Here is an 18,763-nt window from a genome sequence, read left to right on the forward strand (position 1 = left end):
GGGGCTCACAGGTCACCACGGCGGCCTCACGCGGCTGGGAGGCCTGTCACGCCTCCCCTAGAAGACCCGGGAAGGACACTGCCCTCTAGGGTCGTCAGGTGGACTTGTCTGTGCGCGCAGCTGACCTGCTGCATTTACCAGCAACGTGAGGAAACGTGTACACTGGGGGATCTGTGCTCGGTGCCTGAAGTGCTTGGATAATTTCGGGCGCATGAAAAACCCATTCTTCCGAGCTCCCTGATCAGCAGCACACAGGACTCCTAAAGACCGAGCGGGGACGCAGTGTGCAGCCCCAGAGAAGCAACAAGAGGCTGTCGGCGTAGGACACTTGCGGGAGCCGCAGAAGCGCGATGCCCGCTACCGAAGCCCCTCTCCCGCGTCCACGACCACGTTGACCAGCCAGTAACTCCTGTGACGCGACTACCACAGGTGCGGAGCAAGCACACACGCTGTAGGACAGCGGGCTCCCCGGCGGCACAGGAAGAACACGGCCCGTCCCCCCGTGTCCCTCAGTGCTGGTTTGGGGCCCGGGGCACACGACGCCTGACGTCCCAGCCGGGTCCCAGGGGTGCTCCCCGTCCCGTTCACAAGTCCCAGTGTGGACGGGAAACGCCACGGCCCCCCCACTTACGCCCAAATGACATGACTGAGCGCCCAGTGCAGAGGCCCCGGGCGTGACCTAGATGCACATCTGGGGGACTGGAGGAAATAAAGTGGTTTTCGTAGTCTTTACTCTGAGTGTTGGGCCACCCATCTCCGGTCACCTCCCGAGCCAGCACCAGTACCGCCGCTGCGCAGGGGCCTCCGGAGGCGGGTCTCGGCCCCACGCGGCCTCCAGGGCAGGCGCTCCGGTCGCCTCCACGTGCACAGGGGGACACGCTCGAGACCAAGGGGGCAGGAGAGAGCGCCCTGCCGCGGCCCAGAGGCTCCTGTCTTCCAGCTCTGGTTGCCTTTGGCCCCGGAGCGCTACAGGCACCCCCCAGACATCCAGGCACCTGCGGGCGCGGCTGCACGTGCCCCCGGCCCTAGATTACCGGGTTGTGCCTGGACGCCGTCTGCCCCTGGCCGTTACGCATAAACGTGACTCCAGACAAGCAGCAGGAAGAGGGTGAAGCGCACTCCCGTCGGAACCTCCAGGTGACGCAGCCTCGTTCCCAGGCCAGGCTGAGCGTCATGCTGTCCTGTCCATAAGCAAAGACTAGCAAAGTGACCTGTCCCCACATGTCCCCAAGATCCGTCCCTGAGAAGTGTCACTAATTCAGCCTTAAAAGCAAGAAAAAGTGCAGTTGCCTTTGTTCAAAAACAAAACAGTGAGGCCGTATCTCTACCGTGCTCCCCGACGCCGGGAGGGTCTGAAAGCCGTGGGAAGCGGGGACGGCCTTGAACCTGGAGTCTGCACAGAGGGTGGGGGACACGCCGGCACCTGGGAACGCTGCCGGCAGGAGACCACAGCACGGGGCTGGGGGTGCGGACCGCGGGAACCCCCGAGGGCGGCAGAAGCCTCTCTGCGGGACGGCAACGCATCCTCCGAAACCGCAGCCCGAGAGCCAGGGACAAAGGGCCTGGGGTCTGCGCCTCTGCCTGACGCACACACGGGCAGACACGTTCCAGCCTGTTCCCCGACTTCAGAGGGGCGGGCAGTCCTGCCAGCAGCACGTCCACCTGTGGCCGTGAACAGCCCAGGGCGCGTCCGGGCGCGGCAGACAGCGGCGCACCCCACGCCTACCTCATCTCCGTCCCCCCCTAACCACTAACCACTCCCCCGCGGACCTGTGCTGTGCGCCCACCGCCAGGCGACAGAAGGACCGCAGCAGCCCAGACCCAGAGGCAGGAGGCCGAGAGGGACGGCAGGGCGGGTCCCGGCGGACCCTCGCTCCCCTCCGCCTCGCCGGCAGCACCCACCGCGGTGACTCACCCCGTGCCTGCTACGAAGGGCAGACAGAGGTCAGTGCTTAACGTGCCCGAGCACCCCTGAGAACCGCCGGTCCCTTAAGATCAGAGTTCCCGTCTCCCAGTGCTTCCCACATGAGGACACCCGTCCCTGACGAAGGGCTTTCCATCAGACACCGTTCAACCGCATCCCCCCCACCCGACGATCAGCTCCCCGGGGGGCGCGAGGCTGCAGGGGCGGGAGACAGCGAAGGGGCTGCTCTCCAGTCACCCAGCCTGGGCTTCCACGCGGGGAGGGGGGGGGTTCAGGGGCGAGACGGGTCTGCGGGCACCCCAACCCCAGGCGGCTCGAGGACGCCTGCCTGCACCCGCTGGGGACGGTCGGCCTTCGGCGCGGACACGTGAGCGCGGACTCGCTGGTGCGCCCCACATACTGAGCGCAAACCCCCCAGTCCTCTCCAGCCGACCCTGCCTACGTGCACCGTTCACCGTGTCCAAAGAACCCCTGCCCGACGGAATGCAGCCTGACGGAAGTACAGCCCTCACAGCTCAGGGGAGCGGCGTGTGACACGCGGTCCTCACGCCAGACCGGAGACGGCTGACCCTGACACAGACGCCTGGTCGTGAATTCTAACGGGAACCGGTTTCAATCTGCATCGTATCTTCTCCACCGTCTTCCCTGGTGCGTGTAACCTGTTTGTTAATACGGTGCCATCGTCTGTGCACTGACAGAAAGGGAATGTGGACTAGATTTTGACTTTTCTTATTGACGAAGCAGCTAAGAATGTTACCTCGCCATTTTATTTTTTAGCTGGAAAAAAATAGCTTGGTTACTTACAAAATGAAAATTAAATACTTTTCTTTCATGAATGTAACCGTTCCAGTCCTACCGCTATTATGTCACTACCTGAAAGCAAGGGTCGCTGTGAAGATTGGAACACATTTTGGTCCTTTTAGTAATAAACATCCTCATTTGAGAACTATGGGTTTTCTGCGTCATCTCATTGCAAATCAGGGTCCTCCACCGTGACCTCCTTCCCGCGCCCGAACTTGGAGACGGATAAACGCAGCCCCTCTCGGGGCGGAGCCCGCGCTACCTCCGGGCATAGTCTAGCGCGGGCGAGCTCCGTGCGCAGGACCGGAGCGCACCCCCGCCCCCAGCGCCCCTCCGCGGGCTGACCAAGGGCACAGACAGACTCTGCCCCCCTGGGCCTCACGGCACAGCTCTGCTAAACTTGTTTTCACTTTCTTGAACTTCAACATCCATGCTTCTCGTGGAAGCGGAGCTTCCCCAGCCTTTCTTTCCAACTAGAATTTCTCCCCTACCTCAAGGTACCCCTGACACACACACCTGGGTCCTTCCAGGCCCACCCCCCGCAGTCCAGGCACAGGGCTCCTGAGCTCCACAGCCCCAGCTCAGTCTGGTCCACAGGACGGCGACAGGCCCAGTCCCACGCCTGCTCGGCCCCTCCAAGCCAGGCCCGGTGCTGGCTACACCCATGATGGCGCCCCTTGCTCCGACACCCCACGTCCATGGCCCCTGGCTTCCCACCAGACCCCACAGTCACACCGCCGGTGGGTGACCAGGCCCAGCCGGAACCCGCGCTGCTAGAGCTCTCTCCCAAAACCGAAACGACGGTGCCTGTGGCCTAGGAGTCAGGAGTTACCTGGGCCACCAAGCCAACACTGGTCTCTGGAGACCAAAGGCCTGCACACGGCTTGCTTCCCAGTTTAAAACATCCAGGGAAACAGTAGTTACTAGAAAGCTCCCTCAGTGTTCACGGAGCTTGGCAGCAAATCTCCTGCTCCCTCTGGCCGACACGGGCCACCTCACCCCGTGCTAGGGAGCAACTGCCCCTCTCCTGCCCCCAGTCAACACTGTGTCACCTTCCCCTCACCCCAACACACTCGGAGAGGCTGATTCCCAAGTGCGAACCTCACTTGCGTCACCTGCCCTGCACCTGAGCCTGAGCCTCCCCTCCCCTGGGGGGCTGCCTGAGGGCCCACTAGCCCCGCGGAGACCACCCGTCACCAGCAGGGCCTGGCCAGCATCTGGCCCTTCACGGGCGTTCTGCCAGCCCTGCCTGAGAATCTTCCAGGTAGGTTCCTCCCAGAGCGTCCAAGGAAAGCCCAGATGGCCCCGGCATCCAAGACAAGCGCCACGAATATGCCCTTCAAGCCAGGTTGTCCGGCTTTTGCGAAACCCAGCCCACCTTGACCGATGGGAGGTGTGCCACCCGACAGCCACTCTCTCCGACGACCAGGGCCCCCACGGGCACCCCCAGAGGCAGACTTCCCATTTCTGAGCTGCTTGTGAGAGCACAGCCCTGTGGTTCTGCTGCAGAGCAGCGTGCGAGCCCAAGAAGAGGGGTGGCACGGGCGACGCCGGTGGGGACCGAGCACCGGGAGGCGGCTAGGTGGGGCGGGGGCGGCTTCTGGGGCAAGTCAGCCCTCATCCTTCCCTGAAAGCCTTCCCGGGACAGCCCTGCCCGCCCCCCAGGGCGTCCCCACTCTGGCCTCGGAGCGACCCAACAATGACCAGGACGGCCTGTTCTAGGAGCTAAATGGGTTGTTGATCCTGTTACTAGAAACTAAAAATACTACGTTCTCCTTGCTGCAGATGTCGAAGATGAAAAAATGCACCAACTGTGAATTCAAAGCCTAACATCTGACCCCAATTCTGCAAACGGAAGCCGGTCTCTGGCCGTTAACCCTGGAGTGGGCCCCAGCCGGCGTGCTAACACTGCGCAGGCCTGTTCGCAGCGGACCCCCGCCCCAGAGGCGCTAGATGGCGACACCGCCTGCGGACAGTGGGGCCCTGCCCTCTGGCTTCCCTTCCGCTGGTCACTTTTGCCAAGGACAGCCTGGGGACCGACCGGGAAAGGAGCAGAGGGCGGCTCCACCATCTCTCCCCAGGAAACGCTGATGGAGCAGTTCCAGGTCGGGCACGTGCCCTCACACACCCCGAGCAAGGCCGGCAGAGGGCAGCGGCGGAGCCATCAGAGTCGGGCGGAGGCACGAAGCACGGAAGGAAAGGCGGCTGGCGGGCTGCAACTGAGAACTTCCGGAAACCACGGTGGGGCCCCCAGACAGATGACGCGCCATCACACAGAATGTCTGGCTCCTCGTCTGGCAGAAGGGAAATCGCCCACAAGGCACAAGGTGCGGTCTGTGCGTCTTGTGTGCACCCGAGCAGCAGCGCGGAGGCCTCACCTCCCGAAGACGGCCCGGCCACAGCTTCGCTCCAGGGCTGCCCTGTGTCGCTGCAGAAGGAACCCGCCTCTCAGGCTAACCCGCAGCCCAGCGCAGGGGAGCGCCCTTGGTCACGCAAGAGGGCAATGGCCTTGGTGTGGGGGGCGAGCTCCCCCTGCGCCGCTGGGACCGGGCGGGCAGTGAGCACTGATGGGCAGGGTGCCTGAGGGGCGCGGGCTCTTCCGTGGGCAAGAAGGGGGAGGAAGGAAACACGTTCAGCCGAGGAAGGGGGTGCGCGGCAGGCAGCTGCGGGGGCCGCGGGGGCCGGGCCTGACGGGTGAGCCCCGGGGTTACAGAACGCACGTCGTGAGGACGCCCTTCACTTGATCACAGAAAGCGCCTGGCGCTGCCCAGACATACTCCAAATACAGACGATCTCGCAAAAACTAAGGCCTGCCTCGAGAAGACACCTACAGAGTAAAGCCAAGTTTTAATCAAACTTTACTGAAACATTAAAGTCTCTCATTACCCGCCAACACGGGGGCTTCGGAAGCAAAGTGGCCCCGCAGCTCTAGGTCTGGCGCGGGGCACCCGGCTCTGCGGNCTCATCGCTGTCGTCTTCCGACTCGGACTCCTCCAGCCACTCCTGAGCTCCTTTAAAGCAAAAGCACACGTTCAAACAGCGCAGCAGGGATTCCAGCCTCCCATCAAGAATCGCGTCCGGGGCGCCTGGGGGGCCCAGTCCATTCGGCATCCGACTTCGGCTCAGGTCATGATCTCACGGTTCGTGTCTGTGCCGACAGCTCGGACTGGAGCCTGCTCCTGATTCTGTGTCTCCCTCTCTCTCTCTGCCCCTCCCCTGCACACGCTATTTCTCTCTCAAAAATAAACATTAAAAAAAACTGTGGGGGAGGGATTGCTTGGGGGGCTCAGTTGGTTGAGCATCCGACTTCGGCTCAGGTCATGATCTCGCGGTTCGTGGGTTTAACCCCCGCGTCGGGCTCTGTGCTGACAGCTCAGAGCCTGGAGCTGCTTCAGATTCTGTCTCCCTCTCTCTCTGCCCCTCCTCAAATCATACTCTGTCTCTCTCAAAAATAAATATTGAAAAATATAGGAAAAAAAAATTTTTTTTTTTTTTTTAAGAGTCGTGCTGTCAAAGTTAGCCCATGCTCTGGCACCTCTGGACGCCAGAAGGAAACATGCTGTTTTCTCCGGTTCAGAGAGCAGAGGCAACGGTACAAGACCCACCCCCCACCCCCCAGTTTCGTCCTGCAGTCCCAGCTCTAACCTAGTCTTGCTCAAAAACTAATGAACCTTGCACACAGACAAAGGGCCACGTAGTGCCTTCCTCCAAAAGCGTGGACTTGAGCTCCGTATTCAGTGTCTGCTAGTCAGGAAAGGAGCGGTGGCTGGCATCCAGCAGCCGCCTGCGTACAGTGTGGGTGCGAGGGACTGAGAGGTCTGGATCGGAGCAGAGGCAGCCTGGACGGCCCCCAGCAGGTGTGCCCCGGATGCCCGGTCCACCCTCGCGTGCTCACAGGGGCTGTGGACGCTGGACAGGGGGCTCCCTAAGACCAGTTTCCTAGGACGCAACTCCGAGAAGCACAAACGGGTCTGAGGCTCCCCAAGCGAAGCTCACAGCCACGCCCTCAGCTCCCAGAGCAGGGACGGACGTGCCCAGGGCAAGGCGCCTCGCCATGGCCACGGCCCACCCTTCTGGGAGTGGCCACAGAGCTGAGGGCACCTGGGTATCGCTCACGCAGGCTCAGTGGCACAGGGCAGACCTGAGTGGGCCTCGTGGACAGACAGGACAGAAGCTTTCTTTGGGTTCCCACCCCGACTTACAGAGGATCTGACTTCCACCGGCTCACCTGGGTCCATCTCCACCAAGGCCGTCCACTCCTGCATCTTGTGGAGATCCAGGCAGTACAAGTCGCCGAGGGTGACCTGGCGGTCACCTGCCTCAAACATGCCCCCGTAGAGGTAGAGCCGCCCGTGCTTCACGGCCAGCATGGCGTTGGAGCGGGGACACGGCTCCACCACGGTGCCACTGGCTTCATCGGGGCTGTCATCCTCGTCCGACTGCGGCTGCCCGGCCGGGCCCGGGGCAGCAAGAACCTGTTTAATGGTGACCACGGTCCCGTCCTCCGTGACCACCTCTCTGACCACCTCCAGCGGCTCCTGGGCACCGGCCCCCCCATGTTCCTGCTTGTCGGCACCTTCGGGCTCTGTTTTTTTGCCCCTTCTCCGTTTCCTCTTCTCGGACTTGGGTCCCTGTCAATCAAAAGCAAGGCCGTGTGCTTTAGCAGCAGACAGCGGTGGGCGGGCAGTGTCCTCGAGTGACCTGGGGGCGAGGCAACCCCCCCAAGGGGGGCTGGACCACGTGCCTGAAGGACCCCACCCTAGTCCCCCCTGTTCACCCACGGGCACCAAGTCTCTACCTAGGGTGACCCCTCAGGGAAAAGGGCAGGGAGGCCACAGCCTAGACCTTGGTCGCACATCTACCGAATGCCCAGCAGAGATGGCAAAGCTCTTCACCCAGAGAGGGGTCTCTGCCAGAGTGGGCCACCTCCTTAGGCCTCAAGGCCTCTGATGCCAACAACTCATCTGGACCTGAAGTCCCAGGGGACCCCAGTGCTGGGAAGGTGCGCCCCTGCCCGCAGTGACGGTAAAGACACTGGGAGCTCACACGGAGCCCCACAGAGGGACGGTGGGGCGGGGGGGGGGAGTTGGGCATAACAGGGCTGCACGTCTGTCTGGCGTACGACCGCCTGGGCGCGTCTCTACCTTCAGATGCCCTGCAAACCAGCGGTTCCTGGTGGCGTCATAGAAGTGCAGGTCATTGAGGAAGTCCCCCTCCAGCCTCTCCTCCTCTTCCTCGTCACACACACCCCCGAACAGCAGCGTCTGATGGTTCGGAGTCACGGCCACCGAAAAGCCAGATCTTGGAGTGGGCTTGGCTCCCGCAGGGTTAATACGAGTCCATCCCCATTTGCCTATTGCAGCGGGGACACAGGGGAGAGGGAGGTGACCGTGGGCACCCCCAGGGTCCCCTGGCCTCCAGTGACCGGCACAAGTGGAAACACAAGACTGCAGGTAAAAGTGCACCGAGTTCACGCGCTTTGGTCGCTCTGCAGAAACGGAACACGGCTCGCCAGGCCCCGGGTCTAACCCGCCTGCTGCAGGGGTCCCGCAGACACCATGTCCTCCGAGAGCTTCCCAGCTGCGGCTTGCAGGCCGAGTGCCAGGAGACCCTGGCACCGCGCCCTCCCCGCGGTGAGGACCGCTGCCCGAGGCCGCAGACGCCCAGCTCTCCCGCCTGAGACCTCTACACCCACTCCTCTCTCAGCACCCGCCAGGTTCACACGGTAAAACCGCAACACGTAACCCAGCCCGAGACTCGCGGCCAGGCCACCAGCAGCCGCGTGCTCTTGGGGGCGCACAAGGGAACGACCGACAAGCAGCGGCCCCCACCCTCTCAAGCAGGGGGGCTCCTGGCTTGACGCCGCGTGTGCTTTCAGGTCAGGCCGTCCCAAACACCCCAGAGGGTGAACACTCCGGCTGCCCCTGCTGTACGGACAGTCACTAGGCTTATCCACAAAACACCCGGTCTGCCCACGCAGGCGAGGACTCGCCCACACCCCGGCCCAGGGTGCAGGGGCCTGTCGCCCCCCTCCNTGCAGGAACCCGCGGCCCACCCTCCACGCGGCCCACGCACCTTCCCTTCCATCCGCAGGCTGCAGCAGGAACATATCGGAATGCTGCGTGCCCCTGTCCACGTCCTTCTTGACTCTCTGCAGAAGGAGCCGGGAGACTTGTGAGAACTGGCCGGGTGCCACCCACAGTGTCCCACATGGTCCCCTCAGGCTTGTGGTCTTGCTTCTCGCTGGGAGACGGGGTGGGGGAGGGGAGCGCTCGGAAGCCTTGTTTTGGACCAACTTCAAAGGAAGTATGAACTACGACCCCTTCAATTCTGACCTCACCGAGCAGATGGAATAAAAACGTTGGTTATCATTTATTAATTATTCAGAATAGATTTTAAATTTAAAAGCCCACCGCTCTAATGACCACTGTGGTGCCAGGAACACGCCAGCACCGTTGCTGGTGCATCCATGGCTTCTGCAGCCGCCCGGGTCAAGGTGGAGGGGGCTCCACCAGAGCCCACGGGGACCTCTCCCGAGGCCACAGGAAAGCCATCTGCCATCGGCAGCTCCCCCAGGGCCCCGACCCCTTCATCTTTCAGTCTGTGAGCTCAGGCTGCACTGCAAGGACCAAGTCAATGCTCTGAGCGGCAGGCAGCCGGCCCGGGACTCTCCGCGGCCGTGCTCTCCGGTGCTCACGCAACACCTAAACATTACGGTTCTGAAAAACGTGCAGCAAAACGGCCATCCTATGGGGAGAGGCTTGGGTAATGTTAATTTCATCTTTGTATTTACCCTCTAAATCCCTCATTTTTAACCAACTTGAATTTCAGGTGAGTTTTACATTTACAGGCAAATCGAGTAGTAGTTTTCCTGCGAATAACAACCTCTGTGTGTGATATGTTGCTAATTAAGGACCAAATACTGATAAAGCCCTACCAATAACTAATAACTTAATTAAGAATAAAGACCATAGTTCATTCGGATTTCCTCAGTTTCCCCCAGCACCCCTTCTTGTTCCAAGACCCCGTGTGGCGTGTGTGGTCGTCGTGAGCCCCCAGGCCCCGCTGTTTCTGAGGACCTTCAGTGGCTGTGACATGCAGGTCAGCTGTCCATCTACAGACCCTTGTCCGACCTTCTCTCATGACCGGACATGGGCTTCTGGGTGGGCCCCTCTCATCCGTCACACTGGGGGGCACACCATCACGGTGACTGATCACCGCTGCTGACGTGGCCACAGGGCTGTCAGGTCACCACCCCCTCCCCCTCCCCCCAGCTTTCCACAGTCCTCCTGGAAGGACAAGTCTGCACGGCCCTACTTAGTGAGGGAGTCACGCTCCAGGCCTCAAGGGCAGAGCGGCTACGCAATTCACGTGGAACTCTGCACAGGCATCAGTCCCTTCTCCCCCATTTATCCTTTTAATCGTTTGTTTCTAACCACACAGACTTACGGCCTTCGGTGTTGCGCTGTCGGCTATAATCCAATCCACTTTACTCACTCGGGGGCCGGAACCTGGTTCCAGCCTCGGCCACTGGAAACCCTTCTGGCGCTCGTGTGTCCCTCTGACACAGCCCACTGGTGCAGGTTTCCCAGAAGTGCTTCCTCCGGCTGGGCCACGAGACACCCCAGCCTCTCCCTGTGCACCCCCAGCCCCGGGCTTGGCGCTTCCCCAAGGAGCACCGGGTCCTGTCCCCAGAGGTGGGGTCAGAAGCTGAGATGTGGGCACGGGGAGCGCTCGCGGCCGCTGGGCACTGTTGCTCCCAAGCCCTCCCCACGGCAGACCCAGGAAGTGCGCGCACAGGCTTTTTTCCCTCTCCGCCACGGCGGTGTGCTCCCTGCAGGCAGGGAGATCGTTTCCTTCTGGAAAACAAAGCCCATGCCCCCACTGTCCCAGGAAGGGACACGTGCCCTGGGTATCCTAAGGCCAGGGAGGCGCAGTATAGGGCACGTGTGGGGAGCCACCTGAATCACAGGAAGTGAAAACCAGGGTCCAGCTCAGGTCACGAACTCACAGTTCGTGGGCTCGCGCCCCACGTCAGATTCTATGCTGACAGCACAGAGCCTGCTTGGGATTCTCTCTCGCCCTGTCTCTCTACCCCCTCCCACTCATGCTCAGTCTCTCTCAAAAATTATAAATAAAGGTCAATTTTTTTAAAAAAATTGCAATGAGACCCCACACATCCACCAGAAAAGCCAAGAATAAAAACTCTGGTGGGATCAAGCGTTGGCAAGGGTGTGGGGCAACCGCTGCGGGAAGGGGTGTGACACTCTGCACCCGGGTCCCAAGGAGCCCTACTCCTGGGCACCTGCCAGAGAAAGGAGAACGCAGTGCCTCACGGTGGCCCGCACGAGAACACACATCGCGGCTTTGGTCGTGATGGTCAGAAACCGGAAGGGGCCCCGTGTCGCCAACAGAGACGCGAGAAACCGATGTGGCCGCCAGAGTGGCAGAGCGCTCGGTGTGAAGCAGGCGGCTGAGACGCACGGCGGGGACGGACCTCACGAGCACACTGCAACACCGCCAGCACTTTTCTCTGAGACGCGTCCAGAAAGATGGGGGCGGGGGGAGAGCAGCACAGCCGCGAATGACTGTGGAGAAGCAGGGACGGCAGAGCACAAACCACAGAGGCGTCCAGGTGGGGACAGAAGCGCTCGCTGACCTTAAGTCACTCCAGGTCAGAGAAATTTTGAAAACACGAAGGCTAAGAGCGAGCCAGCAGTGAGCCACCACCTCATCCCCCACGGGCTCACAGACGTGTACAGGCCGGCGTGGTGTGCCCGGAGGCCACGGCAACTGCCCGTGAGGACGACATGCCGCAGAGCGGGCAGGAGCCACACAGGTACACGCGCACCCAGAGAGGTGTGCAACAGCAGTCACTGCAGCTGGAACAAGTGGCCTGTTGCACACGGAACACCACACGGCAGCTGGGTCTCTGGTCAGGAATGAAGACCCACCCCGCCACCGGCCCGTCCGTCCCAACACAGAATTGTTCACACTGCAGCGTTCAGGGCATATGGGTTAGAACGTAATATAGCTGAAAAATCTCAGTATGTTCATGGGGCAGATTAACACGCATCCATTTCTACCTCANCGTGAGATCATGACCTGAGCCGAAGTTGGACGCTTGACCAATGGAGCCCCCCAGGCGCCCCACCTCTTGGCTTTTAAAGCCCCTGGTGGCCGCGCCCTTTCCACCTACTGTGAGGTGACATGTCCTCACCAAGACCCACCCTGGGCTCAGGCGTCAGGTCGGGACGCTGCATTTGGCCCAGGGGGGTGGCTCACCCATCTGGATGCCCCTTCTTTGGGGGGCCACGTGGTAGGTAAGGGGCCAGCGGACTAACAGCCTCCAGGACGTCCACGGCCCGACCCCCAGAGGGTGTGCGTACGTCACAGAGCAAAGGGGCTTCGCAGCTGTGATGGAGTTCAGGACCTTGAGTTGGGGCGACGGCCCTGGAGTGTCCACATCGGCACAGTGTCCTCACAAGAGATTGGCAGGCGGTCACGTCGCGGAGGAGCAGGATGCCGAGCTGGTGGCTTTGCACACGGAGGAGGGGCTGCCAGCCAAGGAACCCAAGTGGCTTTCGGCAGCTGGAAGGCCAAGAAACGGATCCAACCCAGGGCTTCCAGAAGGCACCGGCTGTACGGACTCCTGGCCGTGAGTCCCAGCAGCCCTGTGTCGGACTTCTGGGCTCCAGAACCGCAAGATGATAAGGCTCCGTCGAAGCCACCGGTTTCGTGGCCGTTTGTCACAGCAGCCTGGGACACGTGACGATAGGAATGAACAGATTTGTATTTTCCTTGAGCTGCTTCCCGCCACCCACTTTGAGGTAAATGTGTCATTGAAAGGGCCGTGCGCACTCAGCACACGGCTCAGATCCGGGGCGTGCGCGGCTCGTTGGACTTCTCAAGGCCACTGCCACGGGACAGACCCAGGGTGCCACCGGAACTCACCTGTCAGAGCCCTCCTCCGAGCATCTGCAGGGGTGAATAGCAGCCCCCCTTCCCGTCTCCTGGGACCACAGAATGTGGTCGTATTTGGAAACAGGTTTGTTACAGACGAAACTGCGACACAGCGAGGCCACGCCGGAGTAGGAGTAAATCCAGCGGCTGCTGTTCTCGGAAGGACAGGAGATTTGGACACAGACACGCAGCGGAGAGGCCTCGTGAAGACAGAGGCGGAGACCGAGGGACGCGGCCACCAGCCCAGGGACCCTGGGCCACCGGAGCTGGAAGAGGCAGGAAGGACCCTCCCCTGGAGCCTCGGGGGAGCCCGGCCCTGCAGGCGCCTCGGCCTCCAGCACAGTGAGGCGATGAGTGTGGTTGAAGTCACTGTCCGTGCGGACGTGCTCGTGTGGCCCAGGACACGGGCACGAAGCCTCACTGTGTGCCCGCCGCGCACACTCACTGATCGCACCCCAGGCTTCAGACGTCCCGAGAACAGGATCAGGCAGCAGGAGGCTCTGGGTGCAGCCTTCTCCCACCCGGACCTGGGTCTGTGGAACCTCCCCCCGTGGCCACACTTAGCCGCAGTCCAGCGCCCTCACCAGGACCTGTTATCCCAGGGTGTGGCCACTGCGCCTCCTGCCTGGGATTTACGGACGGGTGGGCGGTTCCCGGTGTGGGTCACCGCGACCAGAACGGCGCCGCGTTCTCGCACGTGCCCGGGGAACGTGTGCACACACCTCTCGGCTGTGGGGCTGCTGAGTCACGGGCCTCAGTAAACACCGCCGAACGCTGCCCGAGGGGCTGAACTCGCTCACACCCTTTCGCAGAGCAGAGTAGGAAACCGGGGAGCGCTGTTGCTACTGGGACTGATGTCCTCTCAGCCGGAAGCAATGAGCAGCACGTAGAGAGAGCGGGGGACGGGGGGGGGGGGGGCAGNCAGGAGACCTGGTGACCCAGGGGAGGGTCACCAGAGGGTCGCCCCCTGCAGAGCCGTGCACACGTGCACACGGAACAGGACAGAAACAGTCCGGATTGCTGGGACGGAGGGTGTGTGTGGGTCCATTACAAGGGTCAGGGACGCCCCAGGCCCGGCCCGCAGGCCTCGCGGAATCAATGTGTCGGGGCGCCCGCGGAAGCAGGCCCTGTCACCGTGAGGTTCCTGGCGACGGTCCTGAGTTCCCTGCATTTGGTGACAGACACAGTTTCCTTTGGAGGCACAGGAAGGGACGGGAATCAGCCGGTGGCCACAAGGAAGGGGCTGGGCGGCAGCTCCCGGGTCCAGAGACGCCAGGACTTCGTGGCCGCCGCCGCCACCCCCGCCCCGGGAACCCCATCGTATCAGCCCCCGGATTCCCTGGGCTTCCTCAGACCCCTCGTGGGCACCACGGTGCGAGGGGGCAGGCCACCTCCCCTCTGTCCCGCGGCCTGGGCGGGCTCCCCGGAGGCAGGCTTTGAGACAGAGGGGTGAGGTGGGGGCTGACTGGGGGCCCCGTGGGGCAGAGGGAGACGTCCGGCTGCATGTGGTCACGACAGAGGCCTCAGCCGACCCCACGGGAGCCTGGGGCTGGGACGGCGGCGGGAATTGTCCCAAATCCTCGGGGCCTCGGAACACGACCCGCCACGGGTGGATGCCGGTCGCCTGCAGAAGGGCGAGTGGACCCTCCGGCCAGGGCACGTCTGGGGGGGCGCCGCGGCGAGCGGTCAGCAGCCACCCTGGGGAGCTGAGACCCGGGCCCGACGGCGTCCTCTCCCGCAGCCTGGACCAAGCCAGGAGCCGGCACTGTCGTCCCGGCGGCCCCTGGAGGCGAGGCTGCCGCACGTGATGGTGGCCCCTGCCTCCTGTCCCCGGCGTGGCCGCCGTGCTGGAAGCCACGCGGGGGGCTTGGGCTCGGGACCCTCTGCGTCCGGCAGGGAGGCCGCAGCAGCTCGGTCGGCCTCCACTGGAACCGGAACCCAGACGCAGGGTGTCTGTGACCTCTGGTGACCTCCCCCACCCTCCACTCCTCGGCCCCGCCCTGCGTGCTAGGTGGCCTCCCTGCCTCTCTGTCCTCAGCCACGCCCAGAGGAAGGGAGCCCCCTCGGCCCTGAGCCTTCCCCGGGGCCTGAGCAGGCGCTGGGAGGGACTGTGCGTCTGCCCCTGGGCCACTCTGTCCCCCGCAGCTTGGCCATGGCCTCAGGCTCCTGGAAGGGAAGGCGTTCCTGGGGCAGAAAGCAGGAGGAAGGATGCGGGATAGGCCACTTCTCTGACCCCTCACCACCTACGAGATGGGTGGGCACACCTGTACACCCATATCACAGGTGGGGAAACTGAGGCTCAGAGGCGGGAGCACTGTGCTCAGAGTTGCATCGCTGGAGAGTGGTGGGCGGGGACCCCTCAGGTCCTGGGAGGACGGACAGGACAGCTCGCCCTCCTCTCTAGCTTCCCGCTGAGTGTCTCCAGGAATCTCCAGTATCCAGAATGTTCTTACACACACAAGGAAAAGAAGCCAAAAGGCAATTCACAAGATCTGCATAAACCTTGAGGGGTGAAGAGAGGGCTCCAGGTACGGGGAGCAGCCACAGTGCGCCTCGCAGGTGGGAGGGGAGTAGCAGTGAGTAGGTGAGGAGGCAGGGAAGGAGTGACTCTGAGGATACGGCATGTGCAAAGGCCCTGAGATGTGTCCCAGGCACAGAATGTTCTAGAAATAAAAGAAGGCCACCGTGGACCGGGATGCAGAAGGTGGGGAGGTGGTTCAACAAAGCTGGGAAAAGTAGGCAGGTGGTAGACGCGCCCTGGGAACCCTGAAGGAGCTGGGTCTTTGCCTCAAATGTGGTAGGCACTGCGTCGTGTTCTTCACATGTTTGCTCCTGGCACCTGGCACCTGTTTACTAGAGTCAAGGGTAAAGATGGTGAACAAACAGGGCTCAGGACAGGAACTTGTGGCTGAGCCCCAGGCGCCTGGCGCCGCTGGGTCACACACCAGCACGACCGTACTATCCTGCAGCCGGTCTTTCCTCCTGGGCGCAAGGATCCAGGAAACCTTAGCAGCCACCCACCTGCACCAACCTGTCTGCCTCGGCCCTGCCCCACTGCTCAGCCTCTGCCAATCCAGCAAATCCCCAAAGCCACCAGCCCTGCCCCAAAGCCCCAGGCCATCACGACAGGCATTTCCAGGGAGTCTGTGGCCCCAGTGATCGCCTCCCTTTGCTAGAGCTCACACACTGTCCTTCCCCCAACAGGCTCTGGATGTTTCCCAGGCCTGAAAGACCCCCTGCGGTGCTTTATGCAGCCCCCCCCTTTCCCAAAGAGCAACTTGGGGGGCTCTCGCGCTTGTCTTCCCAGGCTCCCAGAGGTGAGAGCATTTCCCTGTCTGGCTGTGTGTACGTGGGAGGCGCCCATCGAAGCCACTGCTTAAGCTCATGACTGAGGAAGTTTTGGGGTGACGGGGAGGTTGGTCCAGAGCCGAAGGCCAAGGAAGAATTCTTGGTGCAAAACCAAAACGGTGATTTCATTACAGCATGGGGACAGGGCGGTGGGCAGGAAGAGCTGCCCTGGTCCTGACGGGACTCACTGTACCCCCTCGGGGGCTAGCAGGGCTCAGGGGTAGAGGAAGGCTCCAAGGAATTTGGAAGCAAGGTTTCCAGGACCTTGAGGGGCTGGCTGTTGCCACGGAAACACCATTTATTACTGTTCGATAAAACCTCAGTCACGAGACCCTTCAGACCCTGTCCGGGGCCACAAGCCTGGAGCAGGATCGCCGACAAATACCTTGGAGCAGCTGAGATACAGGAAGTTGACTTACGGGAACGGTGAGGTCGGATAAAGTTAAGCCAAGATTCCCTTTGGCCGCAGCAAAGTGTCACCACTCGGGGCTGAGCTCCTGGAGGGAGGTGTCTCTGCCGGTTTCCAGGACTTGTCAGTAGGCGGTAGGTGGTCGGGGAATGTAATTTTTCATTTGCCTTAGTTTCCCCATCACCACGGCCGGCACTTAACCCGTTCCTTGTTCTCGCGCTGCCGGGAGGGTCCCACGTGCTGTGACCTGTGCTCTCCCCGCCGCTTGTCCCTCGCTCCCGTATCAATTACTGTCACTTCATTATCACCACCCCCCACACTGTGCTCTGCACCTTTCTAAATAGGCCACAAGGACCCCAGAAGCCTGGGGAGAGAACGGGGGAGGGGCAGGACACGCGCTGCCTTACAGACCTTGAGTCGTGTGCATTGGCATAGGTCACCTACCGAACACCATGTAACTAGTGAAAACAAGCAGATCGCGGTGTTACGTAGAGAAGATAAAATCCTGACGGCGGTCATGCTCTCAGTGGGCCGGGGGGGTGTCTCCCACTCTGGTGCTCACACACTCTCTGCCTCAGTTTCTCCACCTGTCAAATGGGCTCGGTGCAGCCCTTTGTGATCCTCACTCACGGTACCCCGGGGACATGGCTAGTCCCATGGGCGTCTTTGTCATACTGCCAGTGCGTCAAGTCAAACTGCGGTGAGTCAGCCCTGCACGAGCAAGCCCGGTCAGGGCCGAGAGCCACTCGGGGAGGGCGGAGGGGTCTGCGTGGGGTGACTTCCCGGGACAGCCAGGTGGGGCCTCCGGGCGTGGAGCCCCAAAGCCGCCTGCTGGGGCGGGAGTGAGGTCCCGAGACGTCCTCTGAGCCTCCCTCCCGCAGAGGCCTCATCCAGAGGGAGGCCGAGGCGCGGAATCCAGGACTGATGGCTCAGACGCATCTGGCCCTCAGTGGGCTCTCAGAGCCGCCATGTGAGGCGCCAGGTCCCGGAAGGCAGGGAGGTGGCCTTCAGGCGGCGGTGACTCCGGGACCCTGCGAATGTGTCAATGCCGACATGCTTCTCACCAGCCTGGGGTCTCCGCCAGGACACGAGGGTCCCTGGCCCCTCACCCTGCGTTACCGGAGGCCCCGCCAGCAGCGCGTCTAGCTCCCAATGAGCGAGGAGTGCATGGCTGGAGCTGGGGAGGAAGGGGTGCCAGCACCCTGTCCTCACATGGGGGGTGGGGCCCGCGGCCCGCGGGCCACGCGGAGATCCCACAGCAAGATCGACGCGGATGCCGGGCAGGAAGCGTCCAGCGCACACTGCAAAACCGGGTAGAAAAGGGCACAACTTCTCCGGGCACAGCACATCCCAGAGGGCCTGCCCGGGTGGAAAAGCTACCTTAAAAAGCACTGTGTTTGTGGGGCGCCGGGGGGGCTCAGGCTGTTAAGCGTCCGACTTCGGCTCAGGTCACGACCTTGTGGTGCGTGAGATCAAGCCCTGCATAGGGCTCGCGGCCGTCAGGGCAGAGCCCACCGGACCCTCTGCTCCCCCGCTCTCTGCGCCTCCCCTGCTTGTGTGGCCTTTCTCTCTCTAAGAATAAAAAGTTTTTTTAAGTATTGTTTTTGTGAACGAGTGAACCGTCCATGTGATTCAAGGCACAGAAGGAAACAAGGGCACATGGCGAGAATCCTTTTCCCGCCACCCCCGGGCACGGGGTTCCTGGCCTGGAGGACCCGGCGGCGGCTGCTGTCCGCAGGCGCTCCCAGAGACCCCCCCCTCCCCCCCGCCGTCAGGGAAGCTTGTCCGCCCCTCCCCGTCCAGCGAAAGCGGCGCCGCGCTCTGCCCACGGTCCGCAGCTGCGCCCAGCACCGTTCACAGGCCGCACGATGCACCACATAAGGTGGACACTTCGGTGGCTTCCTGGACGCTTGCTGGCTGTGCCGCCACGGCCACCGCCACCGCGGAGGTCAGGACACGCCCCCCGGGGGGTGTCGTCCCGCCCATCCTACCCTGTGCGCTCCAGCCCTTCCCACAACCAGCCGCCTGTGCATCCACCGGCGACACGCGGGCCGGGCCAGCGGCCTCTGCGCCCGCTTCCTGCCTCCCTGCAGGCGCGTCTCCATGCTCCTCACACTGTGAACCCCACACACGCGTGGCTCCCCGAGCAGACGGGAAGCTCCCTGTGACCGCGTGTCCGTGGCCAGCAGGAGCCCCGAGGAAGTGGGGAAAGCGAGGCCGGGATCCGCACGTGGGGGCCGCGCGAGGGGGCGGGCAGGGCACTGCGAAAGGCCATGGGAAACCCCCCCGCCGGCCCTCATCCGGACCCCGCTGAGGCT

This window comes from Crocuta crocuta, unplaced genomic scaffold (assembly GCF_008692635.1).
Source record: "Crocuta crocuta isolate KB4526 unplaced genomic scaffold, BGI_CrCroc_1.0 scaffold61, whole genome shotgun sequence".
In the NCBI taxonomy this organism is placed as follows: Eukaryota; Metazoa; Chordata; class Mammalia; order Carnivora; family Hyaenidae; genus Crocuta; species Crocuta crocuta.